Source organism: Oncorhynchus masou, chromosome 30 (genome assembly GCF_036934945.1).
Source record: "Oncorhynchus masou masou isolate Uvic2021 chromosome 30, UVic_Omas_1.1, whole genome shotgun sequence".
Taxonomy (NCBI): Eukaryota; Metazoa; Chordata; class Actinopteri; order Salmoniformes; family Salmonidae; genus Oncorhynchus; species Oncorhynchus masou.
The window spans coordinates 42041921-42063879 of NC_088241.1; the positions used below are offsets into that span (position 1 = coordinate 42041921).

At 43.2% G+C, this 21959-nt stretch overlaps 1 pseudogene; it reads right to left on the minus strand.

Moving 5' to 3' along the window:
• Positions 1 to 1029: 1029 nt before the first annotated feature.
• On the minus strand, positions 1030 to 18187 carry LOC135521649 (integrin beta-1-like; annotated as a pseudogene).
• Between the last annotated feature and the right edge of the window lie 3772 nt (positions 18188 to 21959).

Sequence of the window (21959 nt, forward strand, 5' to 3'; positions counted from 1 at the left end):
GATGCTGGTTCAATGATGGAGTCAGATGTAACATATAGCCTATTTGTGTGGAAAGGCCTCACTACACCACCTCTTTACCCCAGTGAATGGTTGTAAATATAAATATGAAATCTAATCTGCCTGCCACCTGCATGTTTGTTTTCTTAGTGTCTGCATCCTTTTTCTTATTCTGATGTAAGGTGAAATAAACTGTATATTACTCCAACAAGTTAATGTGTTGATGATATATAATGATCTGTATTATTTGTCCACAAGGTGAGCACCCTGTGGCATGGCTGAATGAATGCATCCTTAATGGAAATGATGAGAGGCACTAATGTGTGTTCTTCCATTGTCCCTTGGTGTGGAATTATCTTTCCCATCACAGGCTCAAGGGCCTAAGAGTGAGTAGACTTCTTGAGTTGGTTTAAACGCGTCCATCATTTCTCCTTTGGATTGACAAGAGATGTGATGGCACTCTTGTAGATTGGCTTCTCACCCTGTAATGGTATAGAGGAACACTATCGGTACATATATGATCCCCAAGGATTTCTCCCTCCACAACCCTCATTCACAGACAGTGAAGAGACAAAACAGCTAATGTACTGTATATTCTTGTGAGTCTGGGGAAACACTTTCCCTGATACGTCTGACCTGTAGCTTCCATGGTGTCTACAGCCACACCAGGGCAAGCCAGACACTGAGAATAGGCCTACGTCCCAAATGACACCCTATTCTCTATATAGTGCTAGGGGACCTGGCCAAAAGTAGTGCACTATATAGGGAATAGGATGCCCTTTGGAACGGAGCCTGGGCCTGCGGTCAGAGTGTATAGCAGGGCGGGCAGGACTTGCAATTAGCCAGGTCATCCCTCCCAGTTCTTTGTGGAAGCGGGCGAACTCTCGATGGTCGTGGATGGAGGTGAGTCGTTACCAGAGCAGTACAGAGAACTTTATTTCAAATACAAAACGTTCTAGGAAAAGGCTATGCAGAGAGGAAAACCAAAATAAAATCAAAGTTTGGACCCAGACACCACTGCAGTCAGCTGAACTACATCAGCACCTGACAGGCAGAAAATAAGATCAGACATTAAAGACACAACCTCCCATTTCAATAGCCTCACTTTGCCACTTTGAAGAAGCAATTGGTGTGTCATTAATTCAAATTACCTTCGAACAGCAGGAATTATGACAGAGTGTGGCTTTAAATCTGGGATTTAAACAGCAACAAACTGGTTACCCAGCACACTTTTGGTGAACAACTGAGGTATGGGGCTGAAGAAATTAACCACAATCAAATGAGTGAACATTCATGAGTACAAAATGATTATTATATTTGACAATATAGGTTTTAGTACCTCTCTTTAGGGCTGCGTGAATGTGGGCAAGGCCTGTCTCTGTCTGGCCAGATACAAGAAGAGAACCAAGCAACCGTCCGTGTCCCTCTCCTTACATCTGTGGAAACTGTTGGAGGGGTGGTGGTGCTCAGAGGCAAGGGGTAGCTGACCAGGTTGCTTCCCACCAGGGTAAGGACACCAGGGTAAGGTTCAGGTGGGCACATCTCCTCTGACAGACCCTGGTAAAAGGCCAGACACAGGATGCAATCACTGTGGAGGGAGGAAAGTAGGATCGATGCAAAGTTGAAAAGCTATTTCACTTACGTTTTCTCTTTCTGTATTGCTATGTGATTATATGTATAACGTTTGATGTGTCTCTCTTTCATGAATACTTGTATGTAAACATTTAACATTTTTGTCATTTAGGAGACGCTCTTATCCTGAGCGACTTACAGTTAGTGCATTCATCTTATGATAGCCAGGTGAGACAACCAAATAGCTAAGCCATAAACTAGGTTTCCATCCAACCTTTTCATGCTAGTAAAGTACATGTCGGATAAAAATGTCACAACAGGCCTGATGGAAACAGAACATTTGTTGGTAAACTTTCCAAATGTCGACAAAACAAAATAAGCTAGACAAGGTGGGTTCTTTTCGTGTCGGTAAAATGAATTATGCGAGAAATGTCTGTGCGCAAATATTGATATAATAACCATCATCACAAAGTCAACTTGGAGTCACGCGATGACATGTTGTGTGGAAAGCATGCAGTTTATTAGGCTACAGATGAAATAAATGATGATGAATTTCACAGGGTGGTGAATTTCACACCTGCTCCCGCTCTCCCCCCCCCCCAGGCTTGCCCTGCATTACGCACTCCTGCCATCATCAATTACGCACACCTGCCTACCCTCATCACACGCATCAGCGATTTTGGACTCACTCACATCACCTGTTTATTCCCTCCCCTATATTTGTCAGTTCCCTAGCTCTGTTCCCGGCTGCTGCATTGATCGTTATTTGTCTGTGTTAAACGGTGTGTTACACTGTTCCTGTCTCGTCCTATGTCCGTTCCATATTAAATGTTTGACTCCCTCTACCTGCTTCACCTCTCCAGCGTCATCCCTTGACAGGTGGTTAAAGTGCAAGGTGATGAGCTTGATGCTCCTTTCCAATAAATGTCCATGGGCTTATTCTGGTGACATGATCATCTATGCTTGGCTGCGGTTTGGCAAATAAAAATAATCTCGCTCTTTAGTCCATAATGATCTCATTGTGTAGGCTATACCCGTGCTGTATCTGCAAGCTGTTGGCGAGAGTGCCCGTGCCAATACCAGAGTGGGCACACTCGCTATGTGACGCAACAATTTTTGTGAGAAAACCATCAGTTGAGTTGAAAATGTGATGGAACCCCAACCATAACTTTTTATTCAGTACATGGGAATTGTCATCACGCACAGCCTTTTATTTCCACAAGTCAATGTGATGGAAACACATCTCTGGTGGGGAAATGCCCATATTGTTTTTATGAAGATTTTATAATATTCTTATGAAAATCTGTCGCCAATTGGATGGAAACCTAGCTATTGTAAGTAACATTTTCCTCAATAAAGTAGCTATCAGCAATGTTGGTGCTTGTAGGAAGAAGTCAAGTCTGAGTGTAGAGCTCTCCTTGCAGTCAAATTCCAATGTATGCACTTGTTCTTGCAAATGTTAGATATAAATGTTCACTTGGCTGCCACTCCGTACCTGTGTGCGGTGCATGCGCTAGGGCAGGTGGGGCAGAGGTCACAGGCAGGGCCCTTGGTAACGTCCGTCCTGGCAAAGACAGGCACCACAGCTGCAGACGCCCCTCCCTGCACAGGCTGCTATGGGACAAACAGTGGGCACTCCGCACGGAATCACAGAGACGAGACGAATGTGCACACACACACTGACCATTACAAAGACAACGTTACAGTTGACCTGCCTATGTAAAGCAGTAGAAAACAACTGTATGTCAGATGTGAGAGAGAGCACACACCTACCTCCACATGGTAAGCCCCGGTACTGGTCACAGCGGAAGTCACTGCACTCACAGAACTGCACATAGTAAGCATGAAATGTGGGATTTTTGTGGCTTTTATGGCACAAACACTTTCCACAAACATACTCCCTATACCCACTGCACTCGTCTGAGGCATTGTCATGGCAACACAGGTGTCTCCCATGATCCCCTTTGCCCGGCTTTACTTTCTCACACAACGTTCCGACACACCCATCCCTACAAGTGTAAGAGACATGATGACCTCGTCATTCATATTCAATGGGGTAGGATTTGCAACTAGCACTATATATGGAATATGATGCCATTTGGGACACAGATTCTTACCTGCACACTCCACACTCGAGGGCACTGTTACCATGGCTACAGGCTGGGCAGTGTGGAACCCTGTCCCTCTGACATGGACGGTCACATATGAGCTTCAGCAAAATCTCCAGCTCCTCACTATACCCCTGGGGCTTGATGACCCCTGGGGCTTGATGACCCCACACAACTGTCCCATACTGGTACCAGACAGACATGGAGGGGCAGTGGTTCCATTAAACTTCACCTAGACGAGAGATGTGAATATAGCCTGAATATACAGTAGTTATGTAGCCCTGAAATACATCTGAAGTCAGAAGTTTACATACACTTACGAGTCATTAAAACTTGTTTTTCAACCACTCCACAAATTTATTGTTAACTAACTATAGTTTTGGCAAGTCGGTTAGGACATCTACTTTGTTCATGACACAAGTAATTTTTCCAACAATTGTGTACAGACAGATTATTTCACTTAAAATTCACTGTATCACAATTCCAGTGGGTCAGAAGTTTACATACACTAAGTTGACTGTGCCTTTAAACAGCTTGGGAAATTCCAGAAAATGATGTCATGGCTTTAGAAGCTTCAGATAGGCTAATTGACATCATTTGAGTCAATTGGAGGTGTACCTGTGAATGTGTTTCAAGGCCTACCTTCAAACTCAGTGCCTCTGCTTGCCATCATGGGAAAATCAAAATAAATCAGCCAAGACCTCAGAAAAAAATTGTAGACCTCCACAAGTCTAGTTCCTCCTTGGGAACAATTTCCAAACGCCTGAAGGTATCACGTTCATCTGTACAAACAATAGTACGCAAGTATAAACACCATGGGACCACACAGCCATCATACCTCTCAGGAAGGAGACGCTTTCTGTCTCCTAGAGATGAACGTACTTTGGTGCGAAAAGTGCAAATCAATCCCAGAACAGCAGCAAAGACCCTTGTGAAGATGCTGGAGGAAACAGGTACAAAAGTCTCCACCGTAAAACAAGTCCTATATCGAAATAACCTGAAAGGCCACTCAGCAAGGAAGAAGCCACTTCTCCAAAACCGCCATAAAAAAGCCAGACTACGGTTTGCAACTGCACATGGGACAAAGATCGTACTTTTTGGAGAAATGTTCTCTGGTCTGATGAAACAAAAATAGAACCTTTTGGCCATAATGACTATTGTTATGTTTGGAGGAAAAAGGGGAGGCTTGCAAGCCGAAGAACACCATCCCACACGTGAAGAACGGGGGTGGCAGCATCATGTTGTGGGGATGCTTTTCTGTGGATGGTGATATATTGAAGCAACATCTCAAGACATCAGTCAGGAAGTTAAAGCTTGGTCGCAAATGGGTCTTCCAAATGGACAATGACCCCAAGCATACTTCCAAAGTTGTGGCAAAATGACTTAAAGACAACAAAGTCAAGGTATTGGAGTGGCCATCACAAAGCCCTGATCTCAATCCTATAGAAGATTTGTGGGCAGAACTGAAAAAGCGTGTGCGAGCAAAGAGGCCTACAAACCTGACTCAGTTACACCAGCTCTGTCAGGAGGAATGTGCCAAAATTCCCCCATATTTTTGTGGGAAGCTTGTGGAAGGCAACCCTTAAACGTTTGACCCAAGTTAAACATTTTAACGGCAGTGCTACCAAATACTAATTGAGTCTATGTAAACTTCTGACCCACTGGGAATGTGATGTAAGAAATAAAAGTTTAAATGAATCATTCTCTCTACTATTATTCTGACATTTCACATTCTCAAAATAAAGTGGTGATCCTAACTGACCTAAAACAGGGAATATTTGCTAGGATTAAATGTCAGGAATTGTGTAAAACTGAGTTTTAATGTATTTGGCTGAGGTGTATATAACTTCAACTGTATGTATCTCTCTCTCACACACACACACACCTCATCACCAATGGATATATTGGAGCACCACCTTCCCTGGTCCTCTCTCTCCAGCAACTCTTCATCATTGTTCTTACAGTGGGAGCTGTATGATATCTGGAAGCCTGCTGGCAGCTATCTCTTCTCCATAACAACCTCAGAGGTCAGGTCCTGGGGTCAATAACAGAGTTAACCTTTTTAGTTGAGTGTGTGTGTGGGTCTGTGTGTGTGTGTGCGTGTGCGTGTGTGTGCATGTGTGTGTGACAGTTAACCTCTGTAGCTGAGGAGGTGTCAGCAGTTCGTCAGCAGCCTCATACACACAGAAATAATGGCCTGTGTAGGAAGGGAGTATTTTGCTGCACTTACGTTATATGCCTATTATACGCGGGATGTTTTGGGAGTTGTTGGAGAGCGTTCTGACAGCACTTTTCGAGAAGGTGCTCTTCAGGATCTGCCAGAAGAATAAAACAACACTACATCCATCTTGATAAAATACAGAAGAGTTACTGTTAAACTATATATACTGTATTGTGCTGTCAAAGATATTTAGTGTAATGTTGTGGTTGGAGGGAGGGAGGGAGGAATGGATGAGGAGGAGGAGGAGACAAAGATGGGTTTCTACCTCGTACAGGTGTGGGACGTCCTCGGTCACAGCAAAGATGATCTGGATATATTTTTTTCGCTCAGCTTCTCAGCAAGTTGAGCCACAGAGGGATTGTCCTAACAGGAAGACAGACAGTACATTCTCTCTATTTCTATCTCTACCCCCACTCTATCAGACAAACATTCAATTTCCTTCTCTGAGAAGGGATAAATAAATCCAATTTAGAAGGAGTGTGGGGATCCATATTTCACATGTCCATTCCCCACCCTGGGTGGGTACTTATCCAAACAGAAATGGTCTGTAACACACTCAGTATCACAGTGTGGATGGAGGCTCGATAAAACACACACACACACACTCATAGACTCAAACTCACAGACTTAGTTTAGGAGATAAAAGGCTCTGTCAGGATTATTCCATGGTGAACCCGGCTGTTTCAAATCAGGAAGTGCCTGTCAGTATCCTCTTTACAAATGATATTGACCTTTAAATCACTGCCGTTGACTTCTGTCTGTCGGCTACTTCTGCAGTCTGTACTGCATGGATTTACTGGCACTCCCTAATATCCTCTCACACTAGCTACTGTAAGAATATAAAGGAAGATACCACTATTTAGTCTTCCGTTAGAGACATGCTAGCGTGACCAATGGGATACAAACCAAGGTTTCCTGCATGCACTCTACAAGTCTGTATTATCCCACTGCGTTTTAGCCTTGGAATTAGCTCAAGGAACTCTGTGATACTTGCAAATCCTATTGTGTTTATTGAGGGGTTCTGGATAGAGCATAGCTGTACCTGGAGGTTACCTCTGGTGTACACATTGTTTTCCAGGTGACATTTCCCATTGTTGGGCAGAACGATCAAATCAAATCAAATCAAAATCCAATTTTATTTGTCACATACACATGGTTAGCAGATGTTAATGCGAGTGTAGCGAAATGCTTGTGCTTCTAGTTCCGACAATGCAGTAATAACCAACAAGTAATCTAACTAACAATTCCTAAACTACTGTCTCATACACAGTGTAAGGGGATAAAGAATATGTACATAAGGATATATGAATGAGTGATGGTACAGAGCAGCATAGGCAAGATACAGTAGATGGTATCGAGTACAGTATATACATATGAGATGAGTATGTAAACAAAGTGGCATAGTTAAAGTGGCTAGTGATACATGTATTACATAAGGATTCAGTCGATGATATAGAGTACAGTATATACGTATGCATATGAGATGAATAATGTAGGGTATGTAACATTATATAAGGTAGCATTGTTTAAAGTGGCTAGTGATATATTTACATCATTTCCCATCAATTCCCATTATTAAAGTGGCTGGAGTTGAGTCAGTGTCAGTGTGTTGGCAGCAGCCACTCAATGTTAGTGGTGGCTGTTTAACAGTCTGATAGTCTTGAGATAGAAGCTGTTTTTCAGTCTCTCGGTCCCAGCTTTGATGCACCTGTACTGACCTCGCCTTCTGGATGATAGCGGGGTGAACAGGCAATGGCTCGGGTGGTTGATGTCCTTGATGATCTTTATGGCCTTCCTGTAACATCGGGTGGTGTATGTGTCCTGGAGGGCAGGTAGTTTGCCCCCGGGGATGCGTTGTGCAGACCTCACTACCCTCTGGAGAGCCTTACGGTTGAGGGTGGAGCAGTTGCCGTACCAGGCGGTGATACAGCCCGCCAGGATGCTCTCGATTGTGCATCTGTAGAAGTGTGTGAGTGCTTTTGGTGACAAGCCGAATTTCTTCAGCCTCCTGAGGTTGAAGAGGCGCTGCTGCGCCTTCTTCACGATGCTGTCTGTGTGAGTGGACCAATTCAGTTTGTCTGTGATGTGTATGCTGAGGAACTTAAAACTTGCTACCCTCTCCACTACTGTTCCATCGATGTGGATAGGGGGGTGTTCCCTCTGCTGTTTCCTGAAGTCCACAATCATCTCCTTAGTTTTGTTGACGTTGAGTGTGAGGTTATTTTCCTGACACCACACTCCAAGGGCCCTCACCTCCTCCCTGTAGGCCATCTCGTCGTTGTTGGTAATCAAGCCTACCACTGTTGTGTCGTCTGCAAACTTGATGATTGAGTTGGAGGCGTGCGTGGCCGCGCAGTCGTGGGTGAACAGGGAGTACAGGAGAGGGCTCAGAACGCACCCTTGTGGGGCCCCAGTGTTGAGGATCAGCGGGGAGGAGATGTTGTTACCTACCCTCACCACCTGGGGGCGGCCCGTCAGGAAGTCCAGTACCCAGTTGCACAGGGCGGGGTCGAGACCCAGGGTCTCGAGCTTGATGACGAGCTTGGAGGGTACTATGGTGTTGAATGCCGAGCTGTAGTCGATGAAGAGCATTCTCACATAGGTATTCCTCTTGTCCAGATGGGTTAGGGCAGTGTGCAGTGTGGTTGAGATTGCATCGTCTGTGGACCTATTTGGGCGGTAAACAAATTGGAGTGGGTCTAGGGTGTCAGGTAGGGTGGAGGTGATATGGTCCTTGACTAGTCTCTCAAAGCACTTCATGATGACGGAAGTGAGTGCTACGGGGCGGTAGTCGTTTAGCTCAGTTACCTTAGCTTTCTTGGGGACAGGAACAGGCTCGCTCCCAGGTTCACTGTCTCCAGCAAAGTGGAAGCCAGCATCAGTGGAGAACACCAGCAAACGGGTGACGTTCCTCCAGCCAATATCCTCCTGGGAGAGAAAAGAGAGTCAAAGAAAGAGAAGGAAAGAGAGAAAGACAAAGTGAGAGGCCCATTAATACGCACAGCCAATTGGTCTAAAAATGATCCCAAAGGGAGTTAAGGTAACACAAACACACTAACCCAGACAAAACAACATAACAATCCAACACAGCAGCTCTACCCCCTACTGGGTGTGTATCCAACCTCACTTTATTTCACACATGGCGGCCTGCATCAAGGCATCCAGGCCCCCTCTGGTGAGTCAAGGTTTCCGGAGTTTCGATGCCCCCCTCATGGTCTCGTCAGAATGGTTCAAAATAATGGCATTTAACAATTGTAGTTATATGTCCCCTCTGCTGACATACAGTATTAATTATATGTCACTATAATGACCAATGACTTATATATACAATTTATATATACACATGCCCTACCAGGGCACAGGTGCAGCAGGACTCTCTGGGGCTATAGCTGGGTAATGTGGTTGGGGTCCAGCCTGGGCTGGTGTTTCTGGTCCTGGGGTCTGAAGGTGACCTTGTGGTTCTCCAGGAGGGAGTGGAACCTCTGGGGTTCTTGAGGTGCTCCACCAGGCAGCCTCTCTCCAGCAGAGCCCTGGAGGTGTCACAATGCTCCCACGTATGCTTACCTGGTTCTATGAAATTCTACACATCATGGAAGAACAGTAAAACAAAGTATCATGCTATTTGGACATTATATGAAGAAAAAAAAATGCTTTCTTAGACTAATGTACTCCAATAATTTAAGTAGCAAATGTAATTCAAGTAGGCCAGATGACTGAACCCTCTGTTACAAGAGCTTACAGTACCTTCTCCTTACACCAGGCACAGTGTGGTCCAGACTCCAGACACTCTCCACAGCTCTTGACCCCTCCTGTCTTCTCTGGCCTAGGGCAAGGACAACAAGTAGAACAACAACCTTTCACTGCCACCCACTGCAATGTGCTTTATCATTCTCTAGACTCAACAGAACGATCCTCCTGTAGTTAATGTAATATGAAATTGTGAAAGGGGAAAGAATTATGATCATTGTTATTTTTTTGCATTTATACCTCTATTATGAGAAAGGTATTGATTTCCCTTGATTTCCCTTAGTGTAGTCCTGGCAGCAAAATAACAGCACAGCACATCTGACCATAAACACAAAAACAGTTTGCTGACTAGAATTTGATAGCCTTTCCTTTGTTGAGGAGAGAGTGGAGAATGATTGATCAGCAATTCTTTAGCTTTTGTAGCCCTTTCCTGCGGTCAATGACCAAAAACGCCCTCTGATCTCATGGTTGGAATGTTATTAATATTATTCAAAATGTCATAATTAATAAACTTGTAGTTTAATTTTCGAAGAAAGCTCTGTGTTTCTATGCAAACTGTTTTGTTATATTTCAATCTTCTGTGATGTATATAAAGTGTAATATTGGGATGCAAACTCAACAGAGACCTGACCATTAACCCCTCCCTCCTGCAGGACAGCCCTCCCCTACCACTAATCCAAGACCAGCTCTAACAGCAGCCAACTTCCCTGGGCGTCCCAAATGGCACCCTATTCCCTCCATAGTGCCCTACTTTAAATTAAATCAAATCAAATTTTATTTGTCACATACACATGGTTAGCAGATGTTAATGCGAGTGTAGCGAAATGCTTGTGCTTCTAGTTCCGACAATGCAGTAATAACCAACAAGTAATCTAACTAACAATTCCAAAACTACTGTCTTATACACAAGTGTAAGGGGATGAAGAATATGTACATAAAGATATATGAATGAGTGATGGTACAGAGCAGCATAGGCAAGATACAGTAGATGGTATCGAGTACAGTACATACATATGAGATGAGTATGTAAACAAAGTGGCATAGTTAAAGTGGCTAGTGATACATGTATTACATAAAGATGCAGTAGATGATATAGAGTACAGTATATACTTATACATATGAGATGAATAATGTAGGGTGTGTAAACATTATATTTGGTAGCATTGTTTAAAGTGGCTCGTGATATATTTTACATCATTTCCCATCAATTCCCATTATTAAAGTGGCTGGAGTTGAGTCAGTGTGTTGGCAGCAGCCACTCAATGTTAGTGGTTGCTGTTTAACAGTCTGATGGCCTTGAGATAGAAGCTGTTTTTCAGTCTCTCGGTCCCAGCTTTGATGCACCTGTACTGACCTCGCCTTCTGGATGATAGAGGGGTGAACAGGCAGTGGCTCGGGTGGTTGTTGTCCTTGATGATCTTTATGGCCTTCCTGTAACATCGGGTGGTGTAGGTGTCCTGGAGGGCAGGGAGTTTGCCCCCGGGGATGCGTTGTGCAGACCTCACTACCCTCTGGAGAGCCTTACGGTTGTGGGTGGAGCAGTTGCCGTACCAGGCGGTGATACAGCCCGCCAGGATGCTCTCGATTGTGCATCTGTAGAAGTTTGTGAGTGCTTTTGGTGACAAGCCGAATTTCTTCAGCCTCCTGAGGTTGAAGAGGCCCTGCTGCGCCTTCTTCACGATGCTGTCTGTGTGAGTGGACCAATTCAGTTTGTCTGTGATGTGTATGCCGAGGAACTTAAAACTTGCTACCCTCTCCACTACTGTTCCATCGATGTGGATAGGGGGGTGTTCCCTCTGCTGTTTCCTGAAGTCCACAATCATCTCCTTAGTTTTGTTGACGTTGAGTGTGAGGTTATTTTCCTGACACCACACTCCGAGGGCCCTCACCTCCTCCCTGTAGGCCGTCTCGTCGTTGTTGGTAATCAAGCCTACCACTGTTGTGTCGTCCGCAAACTTCATGATTGAGTTGGAGGCGTGCGTGGCCACGCAGTCGTGAGTGAACAGGGAGTACAGGAGAGGGCTCAGAACGCACCCTTGTGGGGCCCCAGTGTTGAGGATCAGCGGGGTGGAGATGTTGTTGCTACCCTCACCACCTGGGGGCGGCCCATCAGGAAGTCCAGTACCCAGTTGCACAGGGCGTGGTCGAGACCCAGGGTCTCGAGCTTGATGACGAGCTTGGAGGGTACTATGGTGTTGAATGCCGAGCTGTAGTCGATGAAGAGCATTCTCACATAGGTATTCCTCTTGTCCAGATGGGTTAGAGCAGTGTGCAGTGTGGTTGAGATTGCATCGTCTGTGGACCTATTTGGGCGGTAAGCAAATTGGAGTGGGTCTAGGGTGTCAGGTAGGGTGGAGGTGATATGGTCCTTGACTAGTCTCTCAAAGCACTTCATGATGACGGAAGTGAGTGCTACGGGTAGTCGTTTAGCTCAGTTACCTTAGCTTTCTTGGGAACAGGAACAATGGTGGCCCTCTTGAAGCATGTGGGAACAGCAGACTGGTATAGGGATTGATTGAATATGCCCGTAAACACACCAGCCAGCTGGTCTGCGCATGCTCTGAGGGCGCGGCTGGGGATGCCGTCTGGGCCTGCAGCCTTGCGAGGGTTAACACGTTTAAATGTTTTACTCACCTTGGCTGCAGTGAAGGAGAGTCTTATGGGTCCTGGTCAAAAGTAGTGCACTATATAGGGAATAGGGTGCCATTTGAGACGCAGACCAAGTGTTAGATAATACACGGTGCTGAGCAGCGAACAATCTCTCAGTGGAAGCAAAGACCGGAAGACGAGGGACTCCTCCTTACTGAATATCTGGCAGTAACACAGCCTATGCTCAGTAAGTTGAGGAAATGAAGAGGACTCTCTCTCTCTCTTTCTCCTTCCATGCAGTGAAACTTCACACAGTGCTGCTCTGATGATATGAATTATAAAGGAACACTCACTTCAACTCTGCCACATACTGAATCGAAGGACATTACACAGGTCTGCACTGCCCTCTAGATGAGGTCTCAGCCAGGTATGTACATTTCAGTGCAAAGTAGAGAACAGTAAAGTGTATTGTACTTTAATCTACTCTACTGAATTGAACTATACTCTACAGTACTCTACTAAATTGAACTACCCCGTTGAAATGTAAAGCGGTTATGGTTTCGGGTAGAGGTGTCCTAAGGATCACTGATAGCACTGGTTTTTATAAAGGGTAACACTAGTGACATAGAGTGGAAGGACAGTTATTCCCTGTAAAAGATTGTTCATATTTAGTTGATATTTTAGTTTTTTAAGTTGTCAACTATGCAAAGTTAATACTTTATTTTGCATAATGACATTTCAAGTGTGAACAAAAATATATTGTTTTACTCAAAATCTGTCACTTAACCTTGACTCATGACCCGAGGGACAACCCAATTTCATGCTACTGACCATGTTCTTCAATATATATTTGTAAAAATGGTTGTCAATTTATCTGTCTTACATATGTTTTATTAACAATAAAACACTTCAGTGTTTTGCACTTCAGTGCAGTGCTAGCTGTGCCACTAGAGATCCTGGGTCGATTCCAGTCTCTGTCGCAGCTGGGAGACCGATGGGGTGGCACGCATTTGGCCCAGCGTCGTTCGGGTTAGGGGAGGGTTTGGCCGGCAGGGATTTTCTTGTCCCATTGCGCACTACCAACCCCCTTAAGGCAGACAGGGCACAATGCACTGACACGGTCGCCAGGTGTACGGTGTTTCCTCCGACACGTTGGTGCGGCTGGCTTCCGGGTTAAATGGGCATTGTGTCAAGAAGCAGTGGGGCTTGGCTGGGTTGTGTTTCGGAGGATGCACGGCTTTCGACCATCGCCTCTCCCGGGTCTGTACAGGAGTTGCAGCGATGGAACAAGACTCTAACTACCAATTGGATACCATGAAAATGGGGAGAAAAGGGGGTAAAATAATGAACAAAAAAATATATATACAAAAACAAAAACACTTCAATTTGAACAAAACCACATATTTTGTGTCATTATCTGACACTTTTAAATGTTTTTCCTGGTGCTTAAGGCCAGGTTAGGAAATCTGCCATTTTTGTAGAATGAACCAATCATATCTTTGCTCGACTGTTCTCACTGTTAACCACAGGGCAGTTAATCTCTTTTTGGTCACATGATGCCCAATTTTCACACTGTCAGTTTATCATAAACATTTGTATAAACCTAGATGGCTGCTGATGACATTGCTGAGAATGTAATAAATTGTCAGATTAATCATTTTGTGCTGTTACCATAGTCCCTCAGTGGCACGATGCAGACAGCTAGCTAGCACAAAACTCTGTGTGACACGCATAGTTTTTACAGCCAACAGGGGGTGGGCCATGACTAGAAGGGATCCAGCTTTTGTCAAATTAACATCAAAAGTAGATTTTTTGGGGTTTCATTTTAGCTATAACCCTGACCCTAACCGTTTTCCTAATCTTAAGAATGTGAAATGTCAGAATAATAGAAGAGATAATGATTTATTTCAGCTTTTATTTATTTCATCACATTCCCAGTGGGTCAGAAGTTTACATACACTCAATTAGTATTTGGTAGCATTGCCTTTAAATTGTTTAACTTGGGTCAAACGTTTCGGGTAGCCTTCCACAAGCTTCCCACAATAGGTTGGGTGAATTTTGGCCCATTCCTCCTGACAGAGCTGGTGCAACTGAGTCAGGTTTGTAGGCTTCCTTGCTCGCACATGCTTTTTCAGTTCTGCCCACACATTTTCTATAGGATTGAGGTCAGGGCTTTGTGATGGCCACTCCAATACCTTGACTTTGTTGTCCTTAAGCCATTTTGCCACAACTTTGGAAGTATGCTTGGGGTCATTGTCCATTTGGAAGACCCATTTGCGACCAAGCTTTAACTTCCTGACTGATGTCTTGTGATGTTGCTTCAATAAAATCCACATAATTTTACTTCCTCATGATGCCATCTAGTTTGTGAAGTGCACTAGTCCCTCCTAATATTGTTTGTACAGATGAACGTAGTACCGTCAGGCATTTGGAAATTGCTCCCAAAGATGAACCAGACTTATGGATGTCTTGGCTATGATGTCAAGCAAAGAGGCACGGAGTTTGAAGGTAGGCCATGAAATACATCCACAGGTACACCTCCAATTGACTCAAATGATGTCAATTCACCTATCAGAAGCTTCTAAAGCCATGACAAAATGTTCTGGAATTTTCCAAGCTGTTTAAAGGCACAGTCAACTTAGTGTATGAAAACTTCTGACACACTGGAATTGCGATACAGTGAATAATAAGTGAAATAATCTGTCTGTAAACAATTGTTTGAAAGATGACTTGTGTCATGAACAAAGTAGATGTGCTAACCGACTTGCCAAAACTATAGTTTGTTAACAAGAAATGTGTGGAGTGGTTAAAAAACCGGTTTTAATGAATCCAACCTCGGTGTATGTAAACTTCTGACTTCAACTGTACATCTTTTTTTTATCACCATCAACATTGAATTGGTTTGGACATTTGAGAACTTCTCCAAACTACAGTACTTCTGTAATCAACTAGCTAGTTGTTTTGACTAGCTAGATCATTTCATCTTCTGGAGCCAAGGGCAATTGTGATTTTCGTGTGTGCAGTTTTCTGTACATAGCTTTGGAATGGTTGCTTCAACTGATGGATGGAGGGGTTTTGCCATCAGAAGACTTTCAGCTGCATTTTTGCTGCTTTTGATGTGCTTTTCACCTGTGGTAACCATGGAAACCAAAGACGCAACCGGCGCACATGGGATAGCCTGTTTCGTCTTATACCTCAATTCTACTCTGCACCAGGACTGGATGGGATGCTGAACATAGTCAAGCCACACCAGCAAGCCCATGTTTGGACAGGACATCCCAGGAAGCCAGGAAGAATACGGGGAGTGAGGCACAGGCTAAAGAGACTCGCTGCGACCAACGCCGGCAGGTGACAGGTGGAGGGTGTGGTCGCTCCACCATCCGAGGCAGAGGCCCAGTGCTGCATGAAGATGACAGAGTTGAACCCTTTGTAGGAGAGTGGACAGAGGTTCATTCAATGGTTCAGCAGCCTTCCTTGGTGAAGTGGAGAACTCAAGAGGGCGAACTCAACCAAGTGCCCCCAACGGATCTTCCTGTAGTCTCTTTCAAGCCACTCACGCCCAGAAATGTGCATTGTTTACATCTTAATGTATGCAGTCTACAGCCAAAAATAGATGAGATTTGCTTGCAAGCCAGAAAGAGTAACGCAGGAGTTTTATGTTTCACAGAGAGAATCTTACATCAAAGACTCAGAAATAGAAACCTTCCTAATTACCCAAAAGGACAGAAATCAGAGAGGAGGGGACGTGAGCAGACATTGGTTTTAAAATGAGAACTGATTTAAACCATGATCACATGGAAGCAGTTTGCCTGGATATATTATTACTTAAGTGTCAAGCAATCTTGTTAGGGGGCTCTGTATAGACCTCCAGAATAGGGGTTCTGTATAGACCTCCAGACCAGAGTGACTTTTATGAGATCCTTGAAAATAAGTGTACTGCCTTATGTGACTTTCTAACCTCTGAAGTGATTCTACTGGGTGATGTAAATACTGATGTACTGAACATGAGCTGCCCCCTGTATAACATTTGCAAAACTTTCTGTTTGACTCAGTTGATAAATTAGCCTACAAGAATCTCTGACATGAGTCAGACTGCCATTGATCTCAATATGGTATCAGATAATCACAAGATATCCCAAAGTAGTGTATTTGCATATGGAATTATCAACCATTTCTTAATAACCTGCTCTAGGAAAGTGAGTAAAACCTGTTAAATTGTCACAATGCCTTCAAGACCAGATCCCTCTAAAACTATGACAAAGAACAATTTAATAAACTACTAGGATAGGTAGACTGGTCTAATGTTATGGAAAGTGAGGGTGTTGATAGAGCATAGGAACTCTTCCAAGGTATATTTCTCAGTACTGTGGACAAGCTGGCACCCTTAAGTGAAGAGGATCAAACAAAGGACAGAACCCAGGATCGTAGGGAAATCTTCCTTCCATCACCATGAGAAACAATGCTCTAAAAGACTTCAAGAGGTCAACATTTCCAGAGTCCTTCACTCAATACAAACACCTAAGGAATACAGTTCAAAGATCCAGGGCTCTCATTTATCAATGTGGCGTAGAAAAACTTGTATGAAGAACATTTAGAATGTTCGCAAGTACAAAAAAGTTGGTATTTCTCAAATGCTCGTACGCTTCATTTACACACACCTGTAAGTATTTTGCCTTGTTACATCAGACATGTTCTAAAACACTGTGCTAGTGCTTGTGAAGTCTCATTTACATAAAAAAAACACCCTAAATGACCATTTATGGTCACAAACTTTCCCTTTAAAGCTGCAAGAAATGTCACTAATTTCTGTCCGCCAACATGGAGAAATCAAAGAAGACATAGAAAAAACACTTTCGGACGCAGAAATTGAACATTTGATCACCGAAGTGGAGAAAAAAACAAGCCATACTTTTCGGAGCCCTCAGCAATGGCTTGACAAATAAGAGAAAAAATATTGCTTGGGAGCATGTTAGAGCTGTGGCCAATTCTGTCTCATCTAAGTGCAGAACAGTTAACGAAATGAAAAAGAAATGGTTTGATTTGAAAACATATGCAAAAAAAAAATATTCACAAAACAAAAATAAGTGCAACAGGAGGAGGGTAGAGTGACTCTTCACTGTCTGCTGTGGACCAGCGCATTGGCAGCATAATTGGATAGACCCCAGTGTCTGGCATCATTTGTGATGGTGATACTGAGGACCCTCTCCCAGACACTGAATACCAGATACACCAAATGATAATAAGTAAAGCTTTATTTTCGCAACCATATTTAGACATGAAATCTTGACAGATGTGGGTGATTTGCCTGACCCCCTCATCCCCAGGCCTACCAGAACGATGTCCTCTTTGGCGAGCGCTTCAGGACTGAATCAGTCCTGAAACAACAAGAAGAGAACAAAACATACTCTTGAGGATGTATGCAATGGCCTGAGAGGGATAAATCAATCATTGAAAGATCTTGATTGTGTCAAATATTTGAGACAATAAGTTCTGGTGCAATGTAAATATGTTTTCCTTGTCGATTTGATTACAATATTTGGAAGAACAGATACCTAAAACCGATATTGACTATTGCCCTCAGTGCCAGAGCTATGGGTAGAGGGAAACACTCCCTGTCAGGCATGGGCTCATCGGGTCTGGATGGATCATTCAGTGGAATGCTGTTTTTGGTTGCAATGTTGTGGAGCACACTGCATCCTTGACAATGTAGCAAACCTAAAAAGGAAATTGTACATTCTATTACATTCACGTAATGGCATTTGAAGGAATGTCATTTCAGAGGCAAACCTTGCTAGGCTGGTATTGCAGTGTGCCTCCTGTCCCAGACAAGCACAGCCAACGCCCTTTCAGCAGGCCTATGGTGCGCTCCGCTGTTGTTCTTGTGCCTGCGTAGTCTTGGTTGTACCTGGCCACTTGTTGGTTTGAGGGGTTTGTGAGGGGAGTCATTAGCCATGGTTTTAATGGGTAGCCCCAGTCTCCTGCGGTTATGAACACAACATGCAGATATTGTTTCCCAGTAGAGTTCTAACAAGGCAAATAAAATCTTGCAAATAAAACATGTCACTTACCAATAAGCCGTCCATCCTCAACAGCTCCTTCCTGGAGGTTAAGGCCTACTGAACTGTTCTGCACAATGAATTATTCATGTGTCCAACCTGGCCATTTGTCCACTAAATTCAACAAATCCAAATGTGAATCACAGATGACCTGCACATTGACAGAATGGAAACCTTTTCTGTCGACGACGTTGAATTCGTTCAATGATGGTGCTTTTATTGAGATGTGGGTGCAGTCAATTGCTCCAAAGACATTGGGATATCCAGTTATGGTATGGAAATACCTTTTCCCGCTGGCCTGTTGCACATTAGTGTATGGAAACTGTATGTATTGTGGGGTCAATGAAATAATGCCATGAAGGACTGCAGGCAATATTCAGCTCATGGTTGGTTGTGAAATGCCAGACTGATCCGCAATCTCCCTTTGGAATGTTCCAGTGGACAAAAATCCCAGGGTGGAGAGGACTTGGGTATGCACTGGGATGGCGATTCGTCTCCCTTTCTAATACTGGAGAGAGTTGGTTGCAGAGATACAATAAAATAGGCCTTGGAAAATGAAATCTACTAATAAGCGTCGCTCTCAGCAAAAAATCTGCAAGCTCATTGAAAACACGCTCCCTGCTTAATGCAGCTTGTGCCAGGTCCTCCAGCAATGCAAGATTGGCCTTTTTTGACAAGTCACAATGCCCCAGTGTTGCCTTTTATATTATTTAACTGGTTTAACAAAATTGACTCTAACTGTACATTCCACTCTCTTTTTAATTTACTTTATTATTCAATTAGGCTTAAATGGCTTCATGTTTATGAATTCGATAGCACCCTGAGAAAACGTTTTGTAGCTTAAGAGTCTATAAAAGAAATACATTAATAAACTATTCATGTATTATCTTTTATCGTCATAGTTTATGATTTGGTCCAGCATTTCAATCCTTTTTCCATTTGGTTGGTGGTATTTCATAAGCAGTTAGACTTTTCTACCACAAGGTGCTGTGCGTACGCATGGTCCGAGGTGTGCTTCAATTTACACACATTCTCAAGTATAAGTACAAATGGATAAATCCCACACTTTGCTTAGAAATGATCGCACGCATGGTTTACGTGTTTGTACGCAACATTGATCAATGAGGGCCCAGGACAATAAAAACGCCCCAGGGACCTCTGGAAGACTTTCAACGACATAGGCAGTAGCAACAAGCCCAAAACAAAGTCAAACAGCATTGGACTGAACATCAATGGTACTGTAACCTTTGACAGAGCACAGGTGAGTGATCATTTAATGAGATTTTCCCCACTATTGCCAGCAACCTTGTTGACAAACTCCCAGAATGCTCTGGCACCTTTGGAAACTATCATATAAAAACCTGTTATTCAGCTCAGGGCATCTCCGAAGGACAGTTTGCGTTTTCCCAGGTTTCAACTTCAGATGCTTAAAGATCTAGACAAACAGAAAGCCACAGGACTGGATAACATCCCAGCTAGATTCCTCAGTGACGCTGCTGATCATTTTGGACCTTATGTAACACACATCATCAATCTTTCCATTCAACATGGAAAGGTACCACCAGAGTTGTTCCTTTATACAAGAAAGGAAGCAAAGTTGAACAAGGGAACTACAGACCAGTGTCAATCTTGAGTTTGTTGTTAAAGGTTTTAGAAAGAGCACTCCATTAACAGATCATAAAGTACATTGATGACCATAACATTTTATGTGACCTTCAGTCCAGTTTTAGACAATCCTATTCTACTGATACTTGTTTAATATAAATGACAGATTTTATCAAGCAAGTAATTGACAAGGGCAACTTCTGTGGTATTGTCATGCTTGACCTACAAAAAGCATTTGATACTGTGAACCATAATATTTTGTTGTACAAACTGAGAGCAATTGGTTTTGCACCGACTCCTTATTATGGGTGGCCATACTTAATTGATTGGGTCCAAAGGGTGGATGTGGGCTGGTCACTGTCTGATGCTAAGGAGATAAACGGTGGTATCGCCCAGGGGGGGGCATTTTGGAGGCTTTGCTTTCTTTGCTCTACATAAATGATATGGACTCTGCCTGTTCATGCCCTCTGTTCTGGGATGATTCTGCCCTCTTGGTTTTACATAAGAAAAAGGATATTGTTGAAAAGACCCTAGGCATCAAACTGACTAAAGTCAGTAAATGGTTATCCAACAGCAAACTGTCTCTGCATTTAGGAAAGACAGAATGTATCCCTTTTGGTTCTCAACACAAAGTGAGAAACTCTTCCAACTTCTTGGTCAAGTGTAATGGTGTAGAGCTGAAGGAAAAATGCTCTGCTACATACTTTGGATGTGAACTGGACCAACACATGACAGGTGAACTCATGGCTCTGAAGGTCATTGGGAAGGTTCACTCCAGGAAAACGTTTCTAGCAAGGGTAGCCAAGTTCCTGGATACAGAGACTATGAGGACCCTGGCAATATCTCTGATACAGGCCACTATGACTATGCTTGTATTGCATGTTTCAGAGTCATAACAAAAAATCTTAAGTACAAATTTAAATGGCCCTAATCAAACTAATGAGAATTATGCTCATGCTCAGCCCTAGGACGGACATTGGTCCTAATAATTTCAAGGAACTGAACTGGCTTCCAGTTGATCTCCGGGTGGTGCAAATCAAACTGTTGATGTTTTTTTAAGTTATACATGACTTTGCCCGCAGTTACGTCTGGTTATTTTCATTTCATTAGACTCTCATAGCCATCACACCAGAGCCAGTGTTGCTCATATCAGACTCCTGCGCTATAGGAGCATGGCTGGAAAAAGCTATTTACTTAACACTGGTGCAGAGGAATGGAATGGTATACCAAACCATATAAAATCCATCCCTACAATAGGGAGTTTTAAGATAAAGCTTAAGAAATGGTTTATGGGCAAAATGCTTTAAAACTGCACAGGCTTAAATAAAGTATAATTGTTTCCAGAACGTTACTTGGTAATCTATTTGATTTGTTTTACGGTTTCCTCCCTATTGACGAGATGTATTTTGTTTTGATGTTATAATCTTCTATATATTTTGTTTTCATGTATTTACATGAGGGCCACAATGAATATAAGTATTTGTTTAATGTTTTATGTCATCCTCGATTATTTTAATGTCATAGTGCCATATCCACATGTGTAGTTGCATTGTTTTAAAATGGTCAAATAAATATAATCAAAACTCTCATCCGTGGCTGATGGGAATGAATTAGCCCATCCAAAGGGAGGCAGAAACAGATGAAAGCAGGACAGATCTCCTCCCCCTCCTTTCCCTTGCATCACACTGCAAAAATCTATTTCAGAAGGAATGTTGTCACTGTGTATGTCTGGTATATGATCAATGTGTCTACACTACACTACATCTCCAATAATACTCTTCCACAATAAATCCATATTATCGGGTCAGATGACCCATGTACACAGTCTAGCCCCATTGAAGGAAATTTACATCAGATGGGCCATAAATGTTTAAAATATAAAAGTACAACTCATTTGGTAATTTCACAGTTTTACGATTGACTTTAATTTTAATATAAAATTATTCTGAGATCTGACCCTTTCTACCAGTTTTTTGTTGGTTTTTACTCAGTCCTTCGAAGTAAACTAACCAGTGAGCTCATTGTCCCCTAGCTCTCTACAGGTGATTGGTGCCACTCGCTGTC